A 19384-nucleotide genomic window follows, 5' to 3' on the forward strand; every position below is an offset into this window, starting at 1 on the left:
TTATTACTTCAGTTTAATTTTAGTTTTTTCTTCTGTAAACGTAAAACAAATTCGGTTCTTCAATTAAAATAACTCTGGCAAATAATCACAAAATTCCCTCTCTCACCTTCTAACTTTATATAAAATAAAAGAGACTTCTTGAATTATGTTACATTTTTCTAGATGGAGAGATGGTTTCCAGTTTCATAGAGATATAATTGACATATAACACTGTATTAGTTTAAGATGTGCAACATATTGATTTGACACATACATACATTACACATGATTTTCACAATAAGTTTAGTTACCATCCATCACCTCACATAGTTACAACGGCAGGATTACTTTCTTTTCTGGGTGGTGAGATTTTGAGGAATGTGCTGCTTTTCTTTTTTGAACTTTCTATATTGCCTGAAATTTTTGGCAAGGAATGGATATTTTTATTTAAAAATAATTACCTCTTTACCATAAATGATTATGGCTGCTCTATATGATTTGACATGGAAAGATTTCCATCATACATCTTGCTGAGTGAAAAGTCTGGTTTCAAAATTGCCTTTGCAGTATATTGTCATTTAGGTAAAACCTACATAACATTCATGCTTATATATGCATTAGAAAGTCTGGAAAGACAAACACCAAAATGATAACAGTATTTATCTCTGAAGTTGGGGTAGAGAATTAAGGGAAGAGCTTATAATTTCAGCATCATTTTTAAAAACCTTTTTATTTAAAAATGAAACACAGATACAAACACAAACAAAAGACAAATATGTGGCTTTTTAAGTTACTAAGGTGAACACCCTTGGAACCACTATTCAAGTCAACAAATAGAACTTTGTCAGTCACCCAGAAACTCCTCTGGTGCCCTGTTTCCTTTCCTCCCCACAAAAATCAGTATCATCCTGACTTTTAAAGTTTGAATTTCTTTACATTTCTGTATGATTTTATCACTCAAGTACACATGTATTTAAAAATAATTTGATACATTGTCTCTTTTAATCTGCAGATTCCCCCTCCATTCTTTTCTTTTCCTGTCTTGGTTGAAGAACCCTGGGTATTTGTCTTGAGTTTCCCACAGTCTGGATTTTGCTGCTTGCACAGTTACGTCGCACTTCAATTTGTTCTCTGTCCTCTGCGTTTCCTACGGAATGGCAGCTGGATTCAGAATGTATGGCAAGACTACAGGTGCTGTTGCGCTTGTATCAAGAGGCATCTCGTGTCTGGCTGTCTCTCTTTGGGTGATGTTAGCAGCTATTGAACAACACCTCAATTCATTGACTTTTTAAAGATTGCAAAATAAACATTTCTACATGCCTCAATAAAAATAACAGCTATAAAAAAGATTTCTAATTCTGCATTTCTTTCTCACTCATTAATTAAAATGCTTTTATATAGAGATAATTTCCCCCATTGGTTACCCAGTGTTATAGTTTATACAGAAAAGACAAGATAAATACTTGATTCTCTTTCTTTCTTTACCAGTTTTCAAGATAATGAATTGATACCCTATCATTTTCTGAAAGTAATAAATTATTTTTAATATTTCTATGAATTTATGGGTTAAACCTATTTGGTGCATTTTAATCAACTGCAATGATTATCCTGTCTGAAAGCTCAAATTGTCTCATCTTCAGCTAATAAGAGCCTCTTCAAATCAGCTTCTGAGGGGTTTTTTTTTGCCATGTCCCTACAAGTGTTTGCTACCTTCCTCACTATCAAGTATGACAAAATGTTCCAGGTTCATCTGGTATATTGTCTGTCCCAGATAGGAATCAGCTATTTCTCTGAGAATTAAACGTTTCTCCAAGAAGCCCTAATTTAATTTAGTGGTAAATTGTATTTCAAGACCACAATATTAGTACTAAGCATGCTCTATGTTTTTGCCTTGGTCACAAATTTAGACCTCTGGATGTGTATGATTCATATATAGTCTTACAGCCTTAGCTCTGTCTTCTGAAGAGGCCTACATTCTGTACATAGTCTATAGACTACAGGCTATATATATGTAAGTCATATGGACTAAAAACTAGACAGACAAGACAGACAGACAGACAAATTATTTCCAGTTTAAATTTGTGTAGTTTTTACTTAACCTCTTTTGTTATATCCACAGTTTTCTTTCTTCCAAATGAAAATCCTGGTTCCTAAGAACACAGGGGATGATAGAATTAGAATATCCTATATTTACCTATTTACTTTATCCCCAGACTCAGAGTAGCAATGCTGATACTACTAAACACTATTACTGAAAACACTGAAGGACATTTTCACATTTACTTTCCCTGTTCTGCCCCCTCATTTTTCAATAGTTGTGCCTTATCTACATTTTCTGATCATACAGCCATTACATGCTGTGCTCTCCTCCTTTTAACACCCATTTTATCTTAATTTAAAAACAGCCGTACTTTCAACTCTCACCACCAGTCTCTTATCTGAAGTTTGTTCTCCAATAGAATCCTCTGAAAAGGTTCATGGAACAATATTCCCTGAGTTCTTGAATGTTGATAATAGTTTGCCTACTAATGACAGCTGTCAGGTAAAACACTTACATACCTGACAGTCAGTTTTACTGTACATGGTTCACATTTTCCTACCTTGAGTGTCTTAAATTAGTTAAATATGTGATTCTGTTTTCTTCTGGGGTAAACTGTTGCTTTCATAAAGTCTGACACTAATAAGATAATTTTCTTTTCCTGTTTTGCTTAGATGCTCAAATGATTTTTTCTTCTTTAAAAGACAGTGAATTTTCCAGAATGTATCTAAGTATTGGTAGTTTTGGTATCATATTCTCATGTGCAGCATGTTCTTTTCATGTGTACTTTTGAATTTTTTTTTAATTTTGGGGAAATTTTCTTGAATTATAATTTTATCATGTGTTCTGTTCCTTTCCTTTAGTTTTTGTCTTCAGGGATTCCTATTGTCTACATGGTGGATCTTATTTTTCTATCTTCAGTATTTGTTACTTTCTCCTGAAATTTTTGTTTCTTTCTTAATTTGTTAAAGAAATGTCATTCTTTCCACATTCTGTTTTCCTTAAGGGCCCATCTGTTGATTTATTTGTTTTTAGTTTAGTCTTCATTTCTAAAGTTTCTTTCTTTATTTCTTCCTAATTCTTTCCTAAGTTCGATCATCTCATTAAAATTTTTTTTCTAATTTGACTTGTGCTCGTATCTTCTATGACTTTCTTAATATCTTCTAGCTGGCTTTTAAATAGAAGGTTATAGTTTTGATCTGTTCTGTGCACATGTATTTCTGGTGTGATTCCACTGTCTAGATAGATGTTCTGTGGTGCACACCTTTTTTTCTTAAAACAACTTTGTGTGGGATTTGAACTTCATACTTTTTATTACTTATTTTTTTATGGAAAATTAGCTTTCCTGAAATTTTAGGAAGAAGTGTGGCCCGAAGTAGCTCTAGTAACTTCATGGAACACCCTTTTCTGATGGTCTAATGAGGATCTAAAAAACATGGCAGCTTGCTCTGAGATTTCTTGGATCTCTTTCCTTCCCCCACTTACCTCTGGCTTTTTTCCCTTCTCTATTGTCTCCTTCCACGGTTTCTTCTCAAGCCAGTATCCTATCCTGAAAAGGGTCCCTGGCTGGTCAGTTGTGAGAGTCTGTAACAGGCTGCTTCTGCTCCTTCCATTTTTACTGGAAACTCTCCTGCTCTTGGCGTTGGCGGGCTCTTCCCAGTTACAGCTGCTGTTCTCAAATGAGCCTGCCCTGCGTTCAGTGCGTGCCTGTTGACTGTTCTGGGATTCTCCCGCTCTCCATCCCATCATACGCCCCACTGATTCCCTCTGCTTTCTCTGCACAGATGTTGATATCATGCATGTATTTGGGGACTCGGGGAATATCTTGTCACCCAGTTTTATTGTAAATGTGTTCACGGGTTTTTGGTTTCGCCATCTAGTTGCTCTATCTGTCTGTATTTGGCGATTCAGAGAAATTACAAAAACTATGCCGCAGCTACCAACTTCCCAGCTCATCTAATTTTACTATATTTTTACAACAGCTATGTTTATCAGAGGAAAAAAGCAATGATATTTCCATTTGGGAAAGGAAAAAAAGATAAGTCTGGCTGCATTGTACTGCATGGCTTTGGGGCTTTGGGGGAATTAAACAGATATGATCAGCTGGTATGCACAAGTACAGCTGTACCTTTGTTAAAATATTTAAATACTTCCATTTCAACTAGTAAGTACCACTGCCCCAACCCGAGGTTCTCCCTTGAATGTCCCTTCCCTGGATCTGTGGAGTCAACGTCTATCATAGGCAGGGTCCTTCAGGATCCTGTTCCAGCTCAATGGCTCACTGGTCGGTGCCCCTGTGCACTGTTGGTTAAATAGTCATTGCATATTACCTCTGGACAGATTACACAGGATTTTGAGATTGACAATATGTGAGAGACAATATGAGAGAGAGGATGACAAAGGTGTGTGCCTTCCTGAATGGGCCTCAGTTGAAAAGTTCAACCAGTATTTCTTAAGCATTTCCTGTAAGCATTGCTGGGCACTGTGCTACGCCATGAGGGTACAAAGACAATGAGACAAAGTTTGTGCCACTGAGGAGCCCACAATGTAGTGTAACCTGCTTCTGGGGCCTCTGGGAGGATACCAATGTTGTCATATTGGGCTACAGAGCTCAGTCTCTGAGCAGAAGTGAGAGCAGAGAGAAAAGTACAGACACAATGACAAAGCTCTTACTTAAGCCATCACTTTAACAAGCTCAAATCTCTCCACTTTTGGAACAGCGACTACCATGAAAGGCCGGGCAGCTAATTAAAACACATGGTAAATAAACCAGGCAAGGAACAGTCTGTCCTTGTACACAGCGAATCAAGCGGTCTTCTTAGACACAAAGCCTGTATCCTTATCTATAGAGTGAATCAGTTATTTTAACAGTTCATGTTCTGTGTCCTAATTGGATTAGCAAAGCTTACTGTGAATACTGAGGAAAAAAAGATCTGGAATAAAAGCATGCTGGAAGCATAGTTTGTCTAAACAGTAACAACAACATTTTCTCCTAAGAAAGATTTTTACCCTCAGGAATGCAGCAGTTGAGAAGACACTTTAATTTTTGTTTGCCCAGTTACTGGAAGCACAAAGATTTGGAGGGCAAAAAATTAAATAGGACAAGCTACTGTCAGAGACCAAAAAACACCATGAGGGGAAATAGATTATCTGACACCTTTATTCTCCTAAAGTCAATAAATTCCAATTGATCACATGTATTAAACAAATACATATTTAGTACCTACTGTGTGTCAAGTGTCGTTCCTTTTATTACCAAATTCCACTTACCATTAGGGAAGTTAATATGCAGGAACCACTGGTGTAAGGCCCAGCCTTCCTTCCATAGAAGAGGTATAGAAATGCAGTGTTTCCCACAGTGGAGGTAATACTTAAACAGGAACCAGATATATATTGTGATCAGGACATTACTGTTTATACCTTCAGTTAGGCCTTCTGAGAGAATGAACACAGTCATAGAAGTTTGATTAGTCTGTAGGAATTTATGGTGCATTTGGGAACCCCCTGCCTCAGATCCTGTTTGTGAAGTGGAAGAATCAGACCCTGTAAATTATCACCTGACAAAATGAGAATGTTACATTGGCAACTGCTATCATTAACTTCTAGTAATACAGTGGTTTGCAAGATAGGAAGGGGACATACCAAAAATCTTGGTGGGGAGGCAGAGGGAAATAAAAGGAACATTTTCTAATTATACATTCTCTCTTAGTAAGAGATTTTTATATGGAAATGGTTGTGAGCAGAGGCTTTGGGGTCAGAATGCTAAAATTCAAACCCTGGCTCTAACACTCATTACTTGTGTGACTCTGGATAAATTATGTAGCCACTATATGGCTCAGTTTTTGCATCTGTAAAATGAGAACGATGTCATTAATGGTATCTGTTCATTCAGCTGTTTTGAGAATTAAATGAATTAACATCTCTAAAGCACTTAGAAAAGTGCCTCCCTCCTGGATCCCAGTCTGTTGTGTCTTGTTGACCCAAGTGGACCATCCTAGGAAGTGCCCCAAACCTTAGACCATGGTAGAATCAAGCAGAGGAAGAAATCTGGGGGGCCATCTGCTCTTATCCATTCTGGAATCCTCTCTCTGAAATCTTGGTCAAGTCATCTGGCCCCTACCTGAAATACTGAAAAAACCTGTTCCATCTCTGAGCATTTGAAAGTTCTCCTTTGCATTGAGCTGGAGTCTGTTTCACCGTTTCCTCTGGCTGTCGCTGTCTGTTGGAATCAGAGATAACAAGGTTATTAATATTCCTTTAAATACTGGAGGACAGCAAATGGCATACAATTAAGCACACAGGCTCTACAGGCAGACTGCATGGGTTGAATCTCGGCCTCCCTACTTATTGGTTGTGCGAACCTGGACAGCTTAATCTTCTATGCTGCAGATTCCTCATTTGCAAAATGGGCCTACTAATGCCACCAATTTTACCAATTTCTTAAATTTCAAGATCGATTTTATTACAGCCAAAACAGTGGAATTAAATGTACATGATAAACACACACACACACACACACACACACACACATTTTAAGTTATAGGGAATATAGTTTATTTTGGCAGAGAGTGTTAAACAAAATTAAAGTTGCATACATTATTAACATAACTCAACATCCTTAATTTGATGTAAGTGTGATACGTTTCTTGCATTCCTGATTTCTGCTAAATCACCATAACCTAAACTGCTTTATAAAACTGACATGCTGAAATTTAATTTTACTGTTTTTGTTTATGCTCTGATTGGGTTGTTGTGAGGACTGGATAAATATATTTAAGGAATCTGTTGCACAAGATTCAATTAGTATCATCGATGTCATCAAACATACATGGTACCTAAGACTCAATGAACGTCATCAGTAAGTTGATATCCGTGATGCTGTTGATATCCCTCTCGGGCACTTGTTTCTCCAGGGTAAACATCCCAGTTTCCTTCATTTTTCCTGTTACGATTCCCAATACCCTCTCAGCCCTCTCCTCTGAGTGAGCTCCAGTTGCTGGTATTCCTCTCCAGGGTTCCACCTCCGTTATTTCTCTTTAACTGTATCCTCAGTATGGAGCTACAGACTCTGGTGGGTTCTGGTCCACAAAGAGCCATCCTATCCCTAGTTTGGTTGTTTGTTCATCCACTGATTCATTCACAAATGATTTTAAGTGTCTATATTTTAATAAATGGATCCAAAGAGAGAAATGGCTTTTTTTCAGTGAGCATATCATGCTATTGACTCACACTGAATTCACACTGGACTAGACCAAGGGTTGGTAAACTTTTTTGTAAAGAGCTAAATGGTAAATATTTCCTACTTTGTAACCAATATGGTCTCTTTTGCAACTACTCAACTCTGCTGTTGTAGCATGAAAGTAGCCACAAAAACAAGCAATAGCTGAATTTGGCTGATGACCTATAGCTTACCAAATTCTGAATGAAAACATATAACATAAATAAGTCTTTTAAAACATATGATCCAGAAATTCCAGTTCTGGGTATCCATCCAAAGAAAATAAAATTACTATCTCAAAAAGATATCTGTACCCCATGCTCACTGCAGCATTATTTACAATTGCCAAGATATGGAAACAACCTACATGTCCATCGATGGATGAATGTATAAAGATAATGTGGTATACACACACACACACACACACACACAGTTGTGTTGCTAAGAGAGTAAATCTTAGAAGTTCTCAACAGAAGGAAAAAAAAATCATAACTATGTGTGGTGATGGGTTTTGTGAGCACCAATAAACACATTGTGGTGTTCATGTCACAATATATACACAAATCATTATGTTGTACACCTAAAATTAGTACAACGTTATGTCAATAACATCTCAATAAAAAATAATTTTAAAATGTCTTTTCCCCACCTCTCACCCCCTGCCCAAGCTTGTGCAGCTGGTTGCTTTGTTGTTGCTTTCTTTTGTTTTTTAACACACATGCAAGGCCTTTCATTGACCTCCGCTCTGCTTTATTTTGTTGGACTTGGCTCATCCTACATCCTGCCAAGATCTGTCTGAGCCCTGATTTTGCCACTGTCCAAAGTAACCACTATCTGTCTTAACTTTATAACATCTGCCAATAGTAAATGTGCCTTTGATATATTTATCCAAGTAAGTGGTTAAAATTTTGAACTGGAAAGATCTGGGGACAGAGCCTTGAAGCATGCAATAAGCCACCTATCTCCTTGTTAACTCTGCTGTGTCCTTCAGAATTAAGCCTGGCCTCACCTTGCAGGAAATTATTCTTACAACTTGCCTCCCTTTCCAAGCCTTCCTGCCCAGGCTGAGGAGGATGTCTGTATTAGTCAGCTTTCTCTAGAGAAACAGAGCCAAAAGGATATCTATTAATCAATAAATCAATTGATCAAGATTTAGTATAAGGAACTGGTTCTCATGATAATGAAGACTGAGAAGTCCAAGATCTGCAGTGAACAAGCTTGAGACCCAGGGAAGCCCATGGTACAGTCCCACTCTGGATCCAAAGGCCTGAAAACCAAGAAAGCCAATGACGTCAGTTCCAGTCCAAGTCTAAAGGCACAAGGAAATGGATGTCCAGCTCAAAGACAGTCAGGTAGAGCGAGAATTCTTTCTTACTCAGCCTTTTATTCTATTCAGGCCTTCAACAGATTGAATTGGATAAAGCTCACTCATAGTGGGGAAGGTCATCTACTTTACTCAGTCTACCCATCCCAATGATAATCTCATCCAGAAATACTCTTACAGACACTCCCAGAATAATGCTTAACCAAACATCTGGGTTCCCCATGGCCCAGTCAAGTGAATACATGAAATTAACCATCATGATGCCCTTTGAATTTGGCCCATAATACCCTACATACATCTCTGCCATAGCACTAGGACTGCTCTGTAATTGTGTCTCCTCAACTAGACTATGTGCTCCATCCTAGGGCATGGCCCAGAGTCAATGCTCAACGACTGTTGGCCAAATGAATGAATGAATGAATGTGTGGCTTTGTGTATGTGTCTTCCTTAGCTTCTTCCCTTCATCAAAAATTACTTCTCTTATTATCCTCCTATGAAGACCAGTTAAATTCCTGGAATTTGATAAACTATTTTGAGATATGGTATAAGTAAGAGATAATAGCTCAATGTACCATTTCTTCCAGGATTGCTGGAGAGGTGATATTTTAAGAAGGGTGTCTAATGTCCTTATTGGAAAGGTCTAAGTAATATGGCAATTTCAGACACCCTGGAAGAAATATTTTTGTAAAAGGATGCAAATGCTTTGTTATCCTCCCCAAATCATACCATGTTACCTTTTCCTTATTATGCCTTTGTATAAGAAAAGCCTAGACACAGGTTCTTTGATGAATACACATAAATGTTTATAGGCTGCAAATAATATTAGTAAATACCATCTGGGGCCCATAGAGTTCTTTCAGACTTGTCCCCAGAGAGTCTGTAACAAAGCAACTCATAGCCTCACTTTGAAACCAATATCATGCCGTTCAATTATCAGAAAATTGCCTGTCTTGAATTTAGTCTCATCTTGAGAATAGACAACAATAAATAAAGATAAAGCTGCTATTATGTTGTTGTTATTGATAATAAATTATTGAAAATTATTGAGTAACTCATTTACACTGGTTATGGGGCAGATCAATCCTTTATCCTGAAAGACTTAGAGCAACCTGATTCCTCTTTAGTTAGACATTTGATAAAGCACTTCCTTTGTCACTAACAGTTGAAAACTGAGAGTTAAAACCTGGGATTTGTTTCCCGAACATAGCTCTCTCACCTTTAAATCAGAGTAAGGGTTGCAAATGGGACCAAATCTAGCTGGCAGAAATGTACGTTACCTTCCTTCCTGCCTTCCCTCCTCCCTCCTTTCCTTTCCTTTCCTTTCCTTTCGGTTATAAAGTTTGACTCTCTTTTAGCAGAGCATGCACTCCCCAACCTCAGCAGGGCTCCCTCCATTCCCTATGCCCCACACTAGGTAAATATGCATTAAATCACCTTCCGGGCCCCTGAGGCATTTGAGGTTTAGACCCCTGCATTTGGGACATTGAGCAATTTGCAAAAGGGAGGGATAATTATAATAGTTATTGTTTTAGAGCATTTCCTATGGACAGGCATTGTGCTGTATGCACTTTCCATATATCCTACAGCTTTATGAGGCTAATGAGCCCGTAAAGTTTAACCAGCCCAGGGCCACAGAGCTGGGGGCAGGCCTGGTACCCAGACGGGCCTCTTCAAAGTAAGTCACCACTACAGTCTATGAAAATAGAACTTCAGATACTATTGTGAAGCAGTCACATCTGATCCTCTTCATTCTTAAAAATTTAAGGAAATACAGAGGCTTTAATCCAGCAGCAAACAGAAGGGAGAAGAATATGCTACCCTCAAATAGTCCACTTTGGCAAACTGACTATTCTGAATTAGTTACTTGAGAAACAGCCTGTATAAGAGGGGCACACTGAACTTGCTTTGTCCCACTGAAAGCAGAGGACAAATCCACCTGAAAGGTACACTCCCTGTTCCAGGAGAACAGAAGGTATTTTTATCACCAGAAATGGGGAATTTAGGACTGAGAAGGCTATATAAACAAACTTTGTTAGGTCTTCATTAATTTGATCCAAACCCCTTTGTCTTGTCAATTCTTCATAAATTTACTGTTTCTTTGTCTAAAAAGTGTCAAAGTTGCCAGCTTTGGTCACGTCTTTGAGTCTCATACTTTCACGGGATTCCCTGTACATAGAGAATTAAGCTTGTTTTCCTCCTGTTAATCTGTCATATTAATTTCATTATTAGGCCAGTCAAAGATCCTAGCGGGGAAGAAGGGGACATTTTCCTGCCCGTACAAAACTATGACAGCATCTGAAATCCAAAGCCCAGAAAAAGGAATAAGCAGACAAGCCCCAGAACAAAAACTGTAAACACTCCTAGATTTGAAAAGGAAAGCCTAAAAAACCTGGGGATGAAAGTCTTCCTGAGGATATTGTTAAAGTAACTGATCACATGTGCATGTGTATGTGTACTATATTTTATTTTGTTAAATATGCTTTTATAACACCATCTCCCATGTGTAAAACCTTATTTCTCTGGGGACAGTGCAGGCAGAGCACTAGAGCTGATCATTAGTAACTGTGTCTTCAGAACCAGGACGAGACAGAGGAAGGGACAGCAGAAAACTGCCTGCCTCTGAAAAACTCCAGACTAGTCAACCCCCAGTGGCAACAGGGTAAAATACTGAGGCACAGTCCCCTGCCCTCCTGGAGCTTAGAATCTAGAGGCAATGCCAATTCTTTCCTCTTGAATCCTATTTACCCAGAACTTCAAATATTTCTGGCAATCATTTTCAAGCATAAAATGTTTGTGAAACAGGGATGGATTGTACCTTCTAGAAGTATCTTGATCCCAGGAGGCTATGGACTGAGTTGTGTCTGTCCCAAATTCACATGTTGAAGTTCTAACCCCATGTGACTGTCCTGGACATAGGATCTTTAAGGAAGATTAAGGTTAAGTGAGGTTGTAAGCCGCCCTTATAAGAAGAGGAAGAGATACTGGAGGTCTCTCTCCATGCGCACGCATTGAGAAAAGGCCGCCTGGACATGCAGCAAGGAGGCAGCCTTCTGCAAGGCAGGAAAAGGGTTCTCACCAGAACTCGCCCACGCTGGCACCCAGATCTCAGACTTCCAGCCTCCAGAACTGTAAGAAAAGCAATCACTGTTTAAGCCACCCGGCCTGTAGTATTTTGTTACGGCAGCTCTAGCCACCTAACACAGTCGCACACGTGATACTGCCGTGTTTAGAGTGATGAGGGGTACAACAGCAGCAATATTAAAATGGCATCACTCAGATGCTCCTCATCAGTTCAAGGGCTCGCTGGGCATCTGTTACTCTGCCTGCTCTGCTTCCCTGACTTCCTTTGGGGAGCTCCTCATCTCCAGTCCACAGCGTTCACGCGGAGCTGTCAGTCACAATTTACTGCCCTACCCTGGCCATGGGCTTGCTCATTGTGCCCGATCACCCTGACAATGCTGATTATAACTGGTCCAGCAGTCGGCCACCTCAGAGACAGGACTTATCAGAGCCCTTCTCCGCATTTATAGCCATGCATTACTAAGCATGTACATTTAATACAGATTGAGAAAATGTGCTGTTTCTGCCAGTCTTGCTGAGCTGGGGTCATAAAGACTTGGCTGAATGCAGGAAGCCTGACTGTAATGGGAGAGAACGAGGCTGACACACGGAGGAGAGCATGGAAGAGAGTGAATGTTACGTAGATGCCTGATTCCAGCCATGTCTCACGCCTGCTCCTGGCTCCCCAGTTAGATAAACCAGCGTATTTCTTCCCTTTTAGCTTAAGTTAGCTTGAGTTTGATTTCTGTCACTTGCACCCAAGAATCTTGATTTATACCAGCTGCTCATGAGCCCCTGTGATTTAGCCAGAACCCAGGCTCAGAGTTGCCTTCATCCTCCAACACAGGCTGTGCTGCTGCTCTTCTCTTCAGAACACGGGAAGGGCAGGGTTTCTTCTCACCGAACTTCCCTCGGCCCTGACCTACACTTTCCCTCCCCTCCCCTCCAGGCCTTCCCAGCCAAGAAACCCTCAGTTTTCTTATCTTTAAAATGGAAAGAGTTACCTGTAAAAATACTAAATCACTATGCTCTACACCTGAAATTAATATAATATTGTAAGTCAATTATACTTCAATTTTTAAAAATGGGAAGAGTTGCTGTGAAATAATTTCATAAAGTATCTAGCATATTGTTTGCCAGTAGTAGGTACGTGGCGATGTCAGTTCATATTATGGAAAATTCTCTACATGGTGCTGAGGCCTCCCCTAGGCTGCCATGTAGCAATCTTTTCTTTTTCTCATGAAAAGTAGAAGTAAGGAACCGAGTTCAATATCTATTGTTTTTACAATAAGATCTTAGTCCCCTCCCAGAGAAAGGTTGCCCATTTGCAACAAGGGAGGAGAACATATGTACATCAATGTGCTGCTTAAAATTACACTTTGTTTAGAAATCAGTCTTCCTTACTTTTCTTCAGTTCAAGAATGAGAAGAAATCTTTCCTTCAGTGTTTGAAGAGGAGGGCTGGAATTAAATGTCAAGATGGGTGCTTAATTTCTGCTCTGAGGAAACTAACAGAGAGGTTAGCAAGCCTGCCTTCCCAGGCACGGTCACTGGGACAGGCCTGCAAAGGCTTGGTTGGCTCCTGGGCAACTCCTCTGCTGTCTCCATCACCACCAAACGGGAGATACCACCCTTAGACGGAGGAGAGTTTGGAAAACTGAAGAAGCCCACGTTCAGGCTGCAAACAGGAGCAGTCGGGCTGTTACCTGGATGGTGCATCTGATATGATAGCAGGTAAGGGAGGTGCAAAACCCTTCGGACTGGTCTTAGCTTCCTGGGATCCTGCAATTTCCATTATTTGAGATAAAAAAAGAACTAAAGTACAAACTGCCTCACAGAGAAGCTTCTGTTATCAGTCACACCTTGCTAAACAACCAACCAGAGCAGGGCCATGCCTACACATTCTTGACAAACCATTAAACCATCACACTCAGTGGGCCAGCCTCAGCCAGGGCCCTAGCAGGCTTCCCTGCCACGCTCAGAGTTCTGAGTCATATCGCCTCGCAGGGAAAGCATTCCATCACCCCTGAGAGCAACATCACCCCACCTCGGCCTGGTGTGTACTTTCACTTCCCCTCTCCTCCGGCCCCATCAGCTATGGGAAACCGGCAGGCACTACGTGTACCAGACACTTGTGTGCACTTATCTGGTTCAGTCCCCACCCTGTGAGGTGGGTACCTATCCCCCTTCTATAGAGGAAGAAACAAGGCTTAGAAATACTCAGGAACCAGTTGGTAAGTGGAAGAACTTGCAAGTTTATGTGACTACAACACCCACGTTCTTCCCCACGGCAAGAAGTAGTTTCCACATATTTAAAACTCTCATTCTTAAGGCCTGCGATGAGGGGAATGGGCTGGCACACCCCCAATTAACTTCACCGGCTTCATCTTTCTAATAATCTTCATTTCCTTCACTCTTAAACAGAAAGCTGTCCTATCAGCACCACTCAAAATATTTACTCACCCGAGAGAGAAGAGGCTGTTCTCCAGTGTTCCCTCAATCAGCCTCAAGTGAGCCTGGCACGTGGCTCCTCAGTCACTGCACACTGCCTTCATTTGCATCTGTTCATTCACTGAGCGGGTCAGGACTCTTTCTGCAACGCCCTGCTGTCCTCAGGGTGGCCTGCAGCCCCCCTCATTATTCCTCAGTCCACCGGGCCAGGGACCAAAGCAGATGATCCAGCTCTAGGACTGGAGACCTCTTCTGGTTTCCCCTCTCAGAGACCAGTTAGTCACCCGCCGTGGTCCATGCGTCTTGCTCTTCCACACAAATGACACCCAGGTGCGCGTTTCATCACGGCACTTCTTGAGAAACCTCTGGCTGACAAAGTTTTAAAAAGTCTTCAAACAACCATCACGTGTGCTTCCATTCAGTAGCTGGAACCAACCTGGGAGGATACGATGCGGGGCGATGTGTGTTGTCCTGAGATTGCTGATTCCAGACATTCCAGATATCACTCCAGATACGGCAGCAGGGTGGGCATCGCTGGTGGGGTGTCTGCTGCTTTGTTGGTTTAGGGCCCTTGCTCACCCCACGTCCATTTTCATTCATCAGTAACTGGAGACAGCTGTCTACCAGGGTGGTTTTTTTGTTTGTTTGTTTGTTTGTTTGTTTGTTTGAAATGGTGTTTAATGTCATTTTATTTTCCTAACATGTCAGGTGGATAGCCAAGGAAATTTCTCCCAAGAGTTCTTGGAGGTTGTTTTGAGCTGAAATCACACCACCATGGTCGGCTGAGTCCTAAATGAAAAATAGTGCTCTACATCAAATTAATAATTTAGGGGAGAAAATGTACAAACCACAGTGGCATGTCCACCAGCATGATCTCCAGCTTTAGACACAAAGGGATGACAGAGAGGCCAGAGTCAGTTAGGGAGCTGAAATCCTGGAGACAGAGAGAATGAATAATGGTAACTGGGTCTCTGTTCATCAACTGTGGCAGATCTGAAGGCAGGAAGAAGAGAAGGCAGGAGGGATGACATTTTTAAAAGGATTCATTTTGTGAGAGGACCGCTAGGTGAAAAGCAGTGGGTCAGAGCTTATTAGAAACCACAGCTGATGCCTTAAGAAAAAAAAATAAGACACTGGAGAGGAAGAGTGATGATGAGAGAGAAAGCAACTTGACAAAAGCAGTTTATAAAACTAAATGTACAATATTGTCCAATTTTTGAAAACTACGAGAGAGAGACAGACACTATGCATGTGTGTCAGGGTTCTTAAGACTGATTTTGCAATAGAATGTTCTGGAATTCAAAAAAAAATACAGATTCATTGTCCCTACCCCTAGGGGTTCTAATTTTTTAGCCTGGTTTGGAGCCTAGGTGTCTGTATTTTAAAAAGCTTCCCAGGTTGCTCTGATGCCGTGTCAGCATTGAGAACAACTAGTACATGCAGAGAAAAAAAGACCAGAGATAGCTTTATGGAGTATTTTTGATTTAATTTTTTCCTGTAGTTTTTCTGGATTTTTATAAATTGTTCTATGAACATGCATTACATCTACCACCAGAAAAGGTTATTAATAGAAATTAGAACTGAACTTATTAGGAAAAACCGTCCCAGGCAACAACAAAAAATAATAGTAATGACTACTGCAGGGCTTTATGAAGGGCTTCCTGAGAGCCAGACATGGCTTTATTAATGTTGTCACTTTGTCCTTACAGTAACCGTGTGACCGGGGTACTAGTAGTTCAGCTGTTTTATTGGCAAGGAAAGCAGAGGCTCAAGAGATTCCAGCTCAGACAGCGAGAGCGGACAGACACAGCATGAGCCCACAGACAGCTCCTCAAGAACCCGAGGCTTGCCTTCCACGCCACACTGGCCCAGGTGGAAGAAGTCCTGTGTGGTCCAAACACCCACCTGGGCAACCAAGGGCTCCCCTCCAATCCCACCATCACAAGCCCTCTGGATCCTGGGCCTCACCTGTGCCTGCTTTGTGCTTCCCAGAGTCATGGGGAGTTTCCTCTCTGCATTCTCATCAGTGTTCTATTTCTTCCAGAAATTTCCCAGAGTTTGCTACTCTCCTGAAAGGATAACTCTGTCACCATGCAAGCTAGAGAGAGGGAAAAAGAGAGGAGAAACTGAACACCACAGGATATTGGCTGGCTATTAAGACACATTATAAGAATCCTTTTTTTTAAAAGTCTTAATTGGTTTTTTGATTGGAGTGAAGAATGAAGTTCTCTGAAGGGCCCCAGGCCATTATACATGAGGCTACGGATGTGAAGTTGAACAGGGCTTTCCCCTGGGGAGAGGACAGAGTGCTCATTGGACTATTTCCCCATTTCACAGATGGTTGTGCCAAGTCATTAAGAAACTTTCTGAAAGGGGAAAAAAAATGAGGCCGATGCCCCAGCCAGAACCAAAGGTCTTTTCTAGTCTACATGTGGTTTGTAGATTTTAAAGATTTAAAAAAATCAGCAGATATTTAAATTCATCCTCTTTCATGGTACAGTTGTCAGATAAAATACAACATGTTCAGTTTAGATTTGAATTTCAGATAAATAATTTTTTGGTAAAGGATGTCCCAAATATTGCGTGGAACATATTTATACTACAAAAATATTCACTGTTTATCTAAAATTCAAAAATATAACTAGGAGTCCAGTACTTTTGTTTGTTAAATATGACAGACCTATTTCATGGGAAACATAATTTTATTTTCTCCTTGGAGACTGTTTTCCCTTCTAAGTGTCATCAGCTCAATGATTTAAAGAAGCATAAATCAGAAAATTAATCTCAGCCCATTTTTTTGTGCCAAACTCCCACTGGGCCAACTCCTTCGGTAGTCACGTAAGTGTTGTATGTTCCAAATGTACACACACACACACACATGTTTTACATACATGCATTCACATCTACCCACACACCTCCAATCATGCACAGGCACATATGAGCCCATGTGCACACACGCAGGGCACCAACAGACTCCAGTTTCCCCTAACATTCTAAAATGGAAATCCCTCACTCACTGTTCAGCTTTTCATGGCTTTCCAAACACATAATTTTTTTTTTTTTGTCAGTTCTTGTCTATTCAAGGAGAAAGTCATGTCTCCAGCTTGCTTTGTATGCCCAGCTACACTGACTGGGATTCCCACAGAAAAGGTTGGCAATAACACCTTATCTCTTGTTTTTCAGAAAATTTGACTTTTTCTTTCTTGCCATTGCATTAAACTGCCTATTTTAGTATAAAGGCGATGACCATTATCTTAGGATCAGATAATGAATGCAACTTAGTAACAAGGAAAAATACAAAACTGCAAATTGAAAACTTGTGCTATGCAATACAAAACAATTAAAAATGAGAAAGAAGAAAAATTTTAAGTAGCCTCGGGAAGTAGTATAGCATAGTGGTTATATGAATAATTCCTAGAGCCAGGCTACTTGAGTTACTAGCTGGCCAAGTTACTTAACCTTAACTGTAAAGCAGAAATATTAACAGTGTTTGCCTCGTGAGGTTGTTGTGATATTTAAGTAAAAAAAGATGTATGAAACAGTATAATTTACTATTATAATTACCTCTTATTTGTCACACACAGGGGTAGCCTCTTTACATATATAATTCCATTCCATTGTCAAATGAATGTGAGATGTGTATATAAGGAAATGGAGACTCAGAGAGGTTAAGAGACTTCCTCAAGGTCACACAGCTAGCATGTAACAAAGCCAAGATTTAAGTACCAATCTCAGTACAAAGACACTGTTCTCTAGTTACTCAATTTTAAGACAACAGGTAGAAAGTACACAGGTGGCAAGGTGGTAGCTCTTTAGGGAGGAGACAGAATTACCTCCACAGTGATGGTGTCTGTGGAGTCGGGGTGGGGGTGTCAGGAGAGGTTTGGTGCAGTTGGTAGAGAGTATAGGATGCTTTGTTTAATTACAAACCTCACCCAAACATCTGCTAACCAGATTAGGACCTTACTTTCTTGTGACCTCTTGTGACCTCTCCAATACACTCCGGAAGGTGGAAAGACCTGATCCCAGACTCTGCCTGACTCTCCCTCATTAGGGCAACGTAAGACAGGGCTGACCCACCAGTACTGGGTGTGTTCTAGCAGCAGCCCCAGGACTCTATTCTCAACCCTCTTCGCTAGTTACACACTTGCCCTCGATAATTTCATTCAGTCCCTTTAATATAATCTATAGGCTGATGATTTCCAAATTTATGGCCCTAGCCCAGACCTCTCTCCTGAACTCAGTCTCACAACTGTGTACTCAACATCTCCACTTGAATATTTAATACATATCTCAGACTTAACAAGTCCAAATGGGATTTTACTCAAAAAACAAAACAAAACCAAACCCTGGCTTTACCTCCAGTGACCCAAGTTCAATAAATGACAGCTCCATTCTTCCAGTTGAGCAGACCTAAAGTCCTTCATGTCTCTTTCTCATGCTCTGATATCCAGTTCATCAGCTCATCCCTCATCCAATCCTGATGGTTCTACCTTCAAAATATATCCAGACTCAGCCTACCTCCCTCCATCTCCACCCCTGGTTCATGCCATCTGGCCTTCGTCAGGACCACTGCAGAGACTCCTAGCTGGTCTTCCTGCTTCTACACTTGCTTCCTGCCATGGTGTAGTCTTCACACGGCAGTCAGAGCACTCTTGTCAAACATGACTCAGATCATCTCACTCCTCTGCTCTACTGCCTCCAAAGGAAAGTCAGAGTCCTTATGATGGCCTGAAAATCCCTCCATGATTCATAGCCCTCCCTGGGCTCTCTTGGACCTTACCTCCCATCACTATCCCCTGCTCCAATGGCTTCAGCTCTGAGGCCTCCACTCCAGTCCTTGCCCATGCTGAGCTGGCTCCACATTAGGGCCTTCGCACATGCTCTTCTTTCTGCTGGACATACTCCACCACAATGCCCTCACTCCCTAGTGTCATTCAAATCTCTATACTGCTCAATCTCCCCCTGCCAGAGGGGGCTACAGCAACACGCCATCCTCACCTGGGCACTCCTTCTCCCTTTACCTGCCTTATTTTTTTTCACACCATTTATCACTTCCTGATGTGATCAATTCATCTATTTGCTTGCTGTCTCCATTCTCCAGAAGGGAAGATCCATGTGCATAGAGATTGTGCCTGTTTTATTGACTGCTCTTTCTGAATCCTCAGTGCCTAGAAAACTATGTACACCCAGAAGGTGCACAATAAATATCTGGTGAACGAGTGAACAGAAAGAGACTTGTGTCAGCAGAATAGGAGCTCTACTGACCACTTCAGCATCCCTACACTAGAATCAGGCTTTTAAAAGACTACATT

At 40.8% G+C, this 19384-nt stretch overlaps 1 long non-coding RNA gene across 1 annotated transcript in view; it reads right to left on the reverse strand.

Moving 5' to 3' along the window:
- Window positions 1–606: 606 nt before the first annotated feature.
- LOC116156430 (uncharacterized) overlaps window positions 607–19384 on the reverse strand; it is a 62207-nt gene continuing 43429 nt past the window's right edge. Inside the window, exons 2-6 of the long non-coding RNA XR_010383162.1 lie at window positions 16038–16167; window positions 14082–14858; window positions 11636–11685; window positions 2079–6236; window positions 607–1126 (exon numbers count right to left, since the gene is read on the reverse strand). This is a non-coding gene — a long non-coding RNA (uncharacterized LOC116156430). The remainder of the gene's footprint in view (window positions 1127–2078; window positions 6237–11635; window positions 11686–14081; window positions 14859–16037; window positions 16168–19384) is intronic.

This window comes from Camelus dromedarius, chromosome 11, assembly GCF_036321535.1.
Source record: "Camelus dromedarius isolate mCamDro1 chromosome 11, mCamDro1.pat, whole genome shotgun sequence".
Classification (NCBI taxonomy): Eukaryota; Metazoa; Chordata; class Mammalia; order Artiodactyla; family Camelidae; genus Camelus; species Camelus dromedarius.